The sequence below is a fragment of the Microcebus murinus genome, chromosome 17, assembly GCF_040939455.1.
Source record: "Microcebus murinus isolate Inina chromosome 17, M.murinus_Inina_mat1.0, whole genome shotgun sequence".
NCBI lineage: Eukaryota > Metazoa > Chordata > Mammalia > Primates > Cheirogaleidae > Microcebus > Microcebus murinus.
In genome coordinates this window covers 58,869,088-58,877,421 of record NC_134120.1, presented here as the reverse complement: position 1 = coordinate 58,877,421, position 8,334 = coordinate 58,869,088, and the positions used below count along the sequence as shown (strand labels likewise).

The following is an 8,334-nucleotide window of genomic DNA, read 5'->3' as shown; positions in this document are numbered from 1 at the left end:
CTGTGGTGAAATGCCACTTATGGCTTATCTTGATTTCTCAAAACAATTAGGTGGTTGAGCCCTTGTAGTTTTCTTGTGGCTGCAAGGAGGTTCTGCCATTTCTGAAAGCAACTCATAAAGGAAATGGATCAGTAAAAGAGAAAGTTACAAAGTTATTGGCCTGGGAACTTGAAACCTAAGAAAACTGCAAAAAGGCCCTTTTGTTCCTGGAGCTGGTTACAACCCCAGAAAGTAAAGAAGTTCTCAAAATAACAACAGAAACTAGTGATGGGCACATGTTAAGGGGACCCAGTAGCCATTTGAAAGAGCTCATAATGACCAAAGGTAGAATGACTTGAGCAATAAAACAAAGTATCATTGAATTATAACACAAAGTGGAAAATAAATATCTGAGTCTATGCTGAAATAAATAGGTGGCTTAATAAATAAATGGGAGAGTAGACAAATCTCTCATGCAAAAGAATTAAAAATAATTGATGTAAATACTCTACCCTCAAAGTGGTGGACCTTGAGGTGGGCTGTGTATAGTGACTTCCTTCTAACGAGCACGATATGGAAAAGCAGAAAAAAAGAGTAACTTTACAGTGGAGAAACATGACAAACACTTCCTCAAGTCAAGTGATTGAAGCTATACGTCATATGGATAGTATGCACCCGTTGATATAATGTGAGGAATATGACACTTTACCTCCGTGGTCTTTCTTTCAAAAATTCATAAGCCCAGCCTAATAATGAGAAAAACATCAGAGAAATCACAGTAGAGAGACATTCTACAAAGTAACCAGTACTACTCAAAATTGTCAAGGTCATTAAAAACAAGGAAAGTCAGAGAAACTGTTACAGCCAACAGGCACTTAAGGAGACAAGGTGACTAAGTGTAGCATCATGTCCTGTGTGGGACACTACAACAGAAAAAGAACATCAAGCTATGGACTGAGGCAAAAATCTCAATCAACGGAGGTTTATTAAGCCAAACTTGGGGATACACCTGGGAAAAACAAGAGCCACAGATAAAACTGTGGCTGTTTTTCTGAAGGGGAATTTGGAAGTTTTCAGCATATAAAGGTACATGGGGCTGGGCACGGTGGCTCACACCTGTAATCCCAGCACTCTGGGAGTCCAAGACGTGAAGATCACTTGAGCTCAGGAGTTTGAGAGCAGCCGGAGCAAGAGTGAGACCCTGTCTCTACCAAAAATAGAAAAATTAGCCAGGTGCAGTGGCGCACGCCTGTAGTCCCAGCTACTTGGGAGGCTGAGGCAGGAGGATCGCTTGAGCCCAGGAGTTTGAGATTATTGTGAGCTATTATGATGCAACTGCACTCTAGCCTGTGCAACAGAGCAAGACTCTGTCTCGGTGAATAAATGAATGAATAAAAGAATGAATGAATAAAAAGTCATACAGAAGAAAAAAAGGCAGGGAGGTTGTGGTATGAGAAAAAATGGTTATGTTCTTGTGAGACTCAACAAATCTATATTTTATGTAAGGTGAGGCAAATAGAAAAGAAAAAAGAAGTGGAGGAAGCATCAGTTATGCACATGTCCCTAGGTACGTGCAGATGCCTGAGCCTGTCTTGTCCCCGTTCTCTTGCCTATGAAAACAAACTTGTAATTCATTACCAGAGTGGAATCAACCAGACCTCAGTTTCAGGAGCTAGACATAGCTTGGGGCCCTAGAGTTACAATGTGCAGCTCCTTGATGACGGGAGATCATGCATGGTCTGTGGAGTCAGCTCTTTTTTTTTTTTTTTTTTTTTTTTTTTGAGACAGAGTCTCACTTTGTTGTCCAGGCTAGAGTGAGTGCCGTGGCGTCAGCCTAGCTCACAGCAACCTCAAACTCCTGGGCTCGAGCAATCCTTCTGCCTCAGCCTCCCGAGTAGCTGGGACTACAGGCATGCGCCACCATGCCCGGCTAATTTTTTATATATATATATCAGTTGGCCAATTAATTTCTTTCTATTTATAGTAGAGACGGGGTCTCGCTCTTGCTCAGGCTGGTTTTGAACTCCTGACCTTGAGCAATCCGCACGCCTCGGCCTCCCAGAGAGCTAGGATTACAGGCGTGAGCCACCGCGCCCGGCCTTGGAGCCAGCTCTTGACAGGCACCTGAGGCCTCTGCCTTCCTTTTTATTAATACATAAAGAGTTGAGGGGGAGACTGAGATTTTTATTTTCTTTGTACAGTCAAAAACTAAATAAATGAATAGTGAAAAAACTAAATATGAATAAAGTATGGACAGTGGCAAATCGTAAACACTATATAAGTATTAGACATTATCATTATATTATTATTTTAATTATTATTTGTTATTGTCCCCATTCCCTACCATCACCAGTGGTAACCATCTTCTTGGATTTGTTTTAATTTTTCATTGCTTTTTTAAAAAATAAAATTTCCAAGTACGTATCCATAAGACATCTGCCTGACCTCCTGCAGCTCACTGATTCATTCGGCATCATGTCTGTAAAACTCGTCTATCTTGATACATGTGGTTGAAGCTGAATTTTTAGAGCGACCGTATCACAATTTGTTTACCTGTCTTTCTGCCAGTGGTCGTTGTGCGTTGTCTCCACATGGGGTCATTAGTGTGTGCACGGCGGGAGACTTTTCAGAGGACCTACGCAGAAGTGGAACTGCAGGCTTAGGGTACGTGTATCTTTAGCCTTACGATATAATGCCAAACTGTGAAGTGATTAAACCAATTTATAGTGACAGTGTTTTATGACGATTCCTCACAATTTGATTAGAGATTTAAATTTTTGCCAATCAAGTGGGATAATAAAATTAAGTCTTAACTCATGGATGTTTTAATTTTCATTTTATTGATTGTTAAGGGAGTTAAACATCTGATATGTTTACTGTCTGTTTGAGTTTCTTCCTTGTTTTTTTAATTTTGAGACAGAGTCTTGGTCTGTTGCCCAGGCTAGAGTGCTGTGGCATCAGCCTAGCTCACAGCAACCTCAAACTCCTGGGCTCAAGTGATCCTTCTGCCTCAGCCTCCCAAGTAGCTGGGACTACAGGGATGCGCCACCATGCCCGGCTAATTTTTTCTATATATATATTTTTTGTTTGGCTAATTTCTGTCTATTCTCAGCAAAGACAGGGTCTTGCTCTTGCTCAGGCTGGTCTTGAACTCCTGACTTCAAGCAATCCTCCCGCCTCGACTTCCCAGAGTGCTAGGATTACAGGTGTGAGCCACCGCGCCTGGCCCATTTGAGTTTCTTCTTTTGCGAAATGCTCTTCAAGTCTTCTGCCAATGTTGCTATTATGTTGTCTCTTTCTTACTGATTCATATATATACCTAGTGTGTACATTGATTCTTTATCAGTTACCTACATTGTAAATATCTCTATTGCCACAGTTTATGGCAACAATTTTCACTCCTTTTATGGTGTATTTTGGTGAACAAAGGTTTGTAGTTTTATAGACAATTTAATAATTCTTTTTCTTTTGTGCTAGAGCTTTTAGCATTTTAATCATATTTAACAAGCCCTTCACTAGACTTGGTTCAGATAACATGTACTCATACATTAAAAAATCTTTTAAATTTCTATTCTAATATTTGTCTTTATCTATCTAGAATTAATTTTGTGTATGGTATGAAGTAGGGATCCAATTTCATTCTTTTTCATTATGGTTATCCAATTTACTCAAAATCATTTATTGATAATTTGTCTTTTTCCCTATGATTTATAAAATCAGCTTTCCATATATATGGGTTTCCCTATATGGATTTTCCATATATATGTGTGTTATTGATTTTAAAGACTCTATTCTATAAAGTTCATCTTTATATCTATGTCTGCACCAATATCACTCACAAATTAATATAGCTTTGTAATACATCTTGATACATCATCTTGTTTTATTCTTGAAGAGGAACCAATTATCCTTTGCCCTTTGACTTTCTATATACGTTTTAGAATCAATGTGTTAAATTATATGTAAATCCCTTTGCGATATAGTTTGGGATTCCATTGAATCTATAGCTCAATTTGAGAAGCACTAGAATCTTTACATTTATTAAGTCCTCCTATCCATAAACATTTTCTATCACCCAGTTCCTTTAGTTCTTCTTTATGTCTTTAAACAAATTGTCTTAATAGTCTCCTTAAAGATTTTGCCAACCTCTGGGCAGACAATTCCTAGTTATCCTATATATTTTTGTAGTTTTAAATGGAATCTTTTTTAAAGTTACATTTTCTAATTTTTTGTGCCTGATGTATACAAAGGAAAATAATTTAAGGATTGCTCTTTATTTATATATTATTTTCTATGTAAGTGTCATGATTAATTTTATGTGTCAACCTGACTGGCCCACGGGATGCCCAGACATTTAGTGAAACAGTATTCTGGGTGCATCTGAGGGTGTTTCTGGATGAGATTCATATTTGACTCAGTAGACTGAGTAAAGCAAATTGCTTTAATTCAGTGTGAGTGGGTCTCATCCAATCAGCTGAAGCTCTGAGTAGAACAAAAAGGGTGACCCTCTCCTGACTCAGAGGGACTGCCCCTTGCCTTGCCTGCCTTGAGCTAGGCTATCGATTTTTCCTGGCTTTGGACTCAAACATCAGCTCTGCTGGGGTCTGGAGGCTGCTGGCTAAATCAGAACCAACGTAGCAGGCTTTCTGGATTCTCGGGCCTTAGACTATGACTGGAGCTACATCGTGGCTCTCCTGGGCCTCCAGCTTACAGACTGCGGGCCTTGGGGCCTTTCACCCTCCATAAATACATGAGCAAATTCCTTAGAATAAATATCTTTAAATATATGTATATATATATAATATATATATAATATATATATATTATTATTTTTTTTTTTGAGACAGAGTCTCACTCTGTTGCCCAGGCTAGAGTGAGTGCCGTGGCGTCAGCCTAGCTCACAGCAACCTCAAATTCCTGGGGTCAGGCGATCCTCCTGCCTCAGCCTCCCGAGTAGCTGGGACTACAGGCATGTGCCACCATGCCCAGCTAATTTTTCTATATATATTAGTTGGCCAATTAATTTATTTCTATTGATAGTAGAGACGGGGTCTCGCTCTTGCTCAGGCTGGTTTTGAACTCCTGACCTCGAGCAATCCTCCCACCTCGGCCTCCCAGAGTGCTAGGATTACATGCATGAGCCACCGCGCCCAGCCCTATTTTTTTTGAGACAGAGTCTCACTCTGTTGCCCAGGCTAGAGTGAGTGCCATGGCATCAGCCTAGCTCACAGTGACCTCAAACTCCTGGGCTCAAGCAATCCTCCTGCCTCAGCCTCCCAAGTAGCTGGGACTTATTATAAGCATGCACCACCATGCCAGGCTAATATATATATATATATTTTTTTTTTCTAGCTAATTTCTTTCTATTTTTTTTTCTTTTTTTAGTAGAGATGGGGTCTTGCTCTTGCTCAGGCTGGTCTCGAACACTTGAGCTCAAACAATCTGCCCACCTCAGCCTCTCAGAGTGCTAGGATTACAGGTGTGAGCCACCACGCCCAGCCTTTATATATATATATATATATATATATATATATATATATATATATATATATTTTTTTTTTTTTTTTTCCCCTCTGTGTCTCTGGAGAATCCTGACTAATAAAGTAGACAATCCCAATCCTATTGTCTCCAAATGATGCCAGCTATGTATTTTCCAAATCAACCATTGTGGTTCTTTTTTTTTCTTGAGCTGACTAATGCCCCCTAGAGGGAGTAGTAATTGCAATTACTGTCTTGTTCTGATTTTAAGGGAAATAAATACTTCACATAACTCATCACTGAGTGCAATATTTTCTGTAGGCTTTTAGTAGATAACTTTATCAGTTTAAAGAAGATCCTTAGATTGAAAAACTTAAAATCATGAATTTACTATTAGATGTTATCAAATGCCTTTTCTACATCCATTTAGATAATCATATTTTTTTTCTTTTAATCTGTTAATGTAGTGAATTACATTAATAGATTTTCTAAGTCATTAATCGGCTAAAGTGCATTTCTAGGATAAACCAGACTTGGTTATGACATTTTTGTGTATTTCAGCTTGCAAATATTGGACTCGGAATTTTGTATCTATGCTCCTTAATTTGGCCTGTAAACTTTATTTCTTGTACCATGTATTGGCCTTCTAAAATGCATGGTTGCATGTTTTCTATTCTGAATTTTTTTGTGAAGAAATACATTTCGTTGCAACACATTTCTGTATTGTGATTAGTTTGGTAGTATGTGGGGGTTTCTTGGTTTATATGGGATTTTCCTCCAGCACATTGATACTTTGAACTCAGAGGGTCTGGATGCAGGGAAACCAGCACAGCTGAGAGCAGCACAGTGTGAGCAAACAGGCCTGTGCCTGGCCGACCTCCTGCTCCCATAATCCCTCCCAGCTCAGGTGGCGGCCTGCTCTCTGTATGGTCCTCATTGCTGAGTGGCATCAGCCCCCCCTTCATCATATTCTCTTTCTCCAAGGTGCTTTCATCTCTCTTAAAAGGTGAAGTTCTCAATTTACTCTAGTATGTATGTATAGATACATATATATGTATTTAACATTTGACATTTATGTATTTAACATCTTATCATGCCCTCTTAACTTTGCTATTATTTTTTGTTAGCATTGTGGTTTTCATTAGTGTTCTGGTTCTAAACCTTCTTATGATTTGACTAGTCTGTTCCAATCCTATTATTCCAATACGCCTGGTTATTTTTTATCTGCAGTTTTATGCAACACAAGCATTTTCAGGCTATTTTGTGGCATTTTTCTGTACCTGGGATCTCCAAGTGCTGTCCCCTCTTCCTAATAGACATCAACATTGCTTTTGAACACTCTTCCTTCGGTCTCTGACCGAATATCACCTACCATAGAGGACTCTCACGTGTGCAGCTGGGTACCTACATGCAGAAGGGTGAGGCTGGTGCCTCCCTCATATCATACACAGACATTAACTCAATGTGGGTCAAAGCCCTAAATGTGAGAGCTAAAACTATGGAAATCTTGTAATAAAATGTAGATGTAAATCTTCATGGCCTTGGGTTTGGCAATAGATTCTTAGATATGATATCAAAAGTACAAACAAATGAAAGCCAAATATGTGATTTGGACTTCATCAAACTGAAAACTTTTGTCCATCAAAAGACATTCTCAAGAAAGTGAAATGACAACTCACTGAATGGGATAAAATATCTGCAAATCATATATCTAATAAGGATACAGTATCAGAATATCTACATAACTCTTAACATTCAACAAGAAGACAATGCAATTTTAAAAGGCTCTAAGAACTTGAATACCCATTTCTTCAAAGAAGATACACAAATGGCCAAAAGCACGTGAAATAATGTTCAACATCATCAATCATTAGGGAAATGCAAATGAAAACCACAATGAGATATAACTTCATATTCACTAAAAAGGTGATAATCACAAAAGTAGAAAATAAGTGCTGGTTACAGGACAGTTTTCGGAATGGCCTTGGACTGACCCAGTTTTCCCCACTTTCTCATTTGTAGTTCTCAAGAATAACTATAGAATGTGCTGGGCCATATAATTTATGGGAGGGTGAAGGGAGGAAATGCATGGGGAATAAAGGTTGTCTTGTCTAGAAGTAAAGAGTTTCTCGGATAATAAAAGTGTTTTGGGGAGCAGCCCTCTTCCTGATATAGATACTTTTACTAATGTAGATTTCCTTTATGGATGTAAATTTCTTTTACAAAAGGGCAGTTTTTCAGAGGTGCTCTTTTGTCTACAGTTTCTCAGATTAACCAGATCAAAATATGCCAAAGAGGTATATTTTGGGATGGCATCTTCCGGTCTCCTGTGGTCATATTTTGGGATGGTGTGTCCTGACCCCTCAAACTAGGTAAGTACCCAAGACAATTTAAAACAGGTACTCAAACAAATACTCATACACAAATATACAAAAGTTGGAAACAGCCCAGTGTCCATCAATGGACACCAGCTAAACAAATTGTGCTATAGCCACCCAATGGAATTTTATTATAAAATTAGGAATGAAGTACTGATACATGCTATAATGTGAATAAACCTCAAACATTATGGTAAGTGAAAGAAACCAGATGCAAAAGGCGATACTGTAAGATTTCATTTACATGAAATATTCAAAGTAGGTAAATCCTCAGAGAGGAAAGCAGCCCTGCATTGCCAGGGGCTGGGTGGAGGACGGGCTTGAGAGTGACTGCGTAAAGGTACAGAGTTTCCTTTTTGGGTGAGGAAAATGTTTTCGAATTTTTTAAAGAAAAACTTTAGAAATTCAACAGAGTTTAATTGGGCAAGGAAAGAAAAGGATTCTGAAATCGAGCACTGTTGTATGTTTGGAGGAAATTTATGAACAGAAAAAGGAAAGT

General features: G+C 38.6%; 1 protein-coding gene across 1 annotated transcript in view; it reads left to right on the top strand.

Moving 5' to 3' along the window:
• Positions 1 to 1,071: 1,071 nt before the first annotated feature.
• The window catches only part of CIDEA (cell death inducing DFFA like effector a), a 511,919-nt gene continuing 504,656 nt past the window's right edge, over positions 1,072 to 8,334 (top strand). The window contains exon 1 of the mRNA XM_075993714.1: positions 1,072 to 1,075. The gene's annotated coding sequence lies outside the window, so the exon portion shown is untranslated. The remainder of the gene's footprint in view (positions 1,076 to 8,334) is intronic.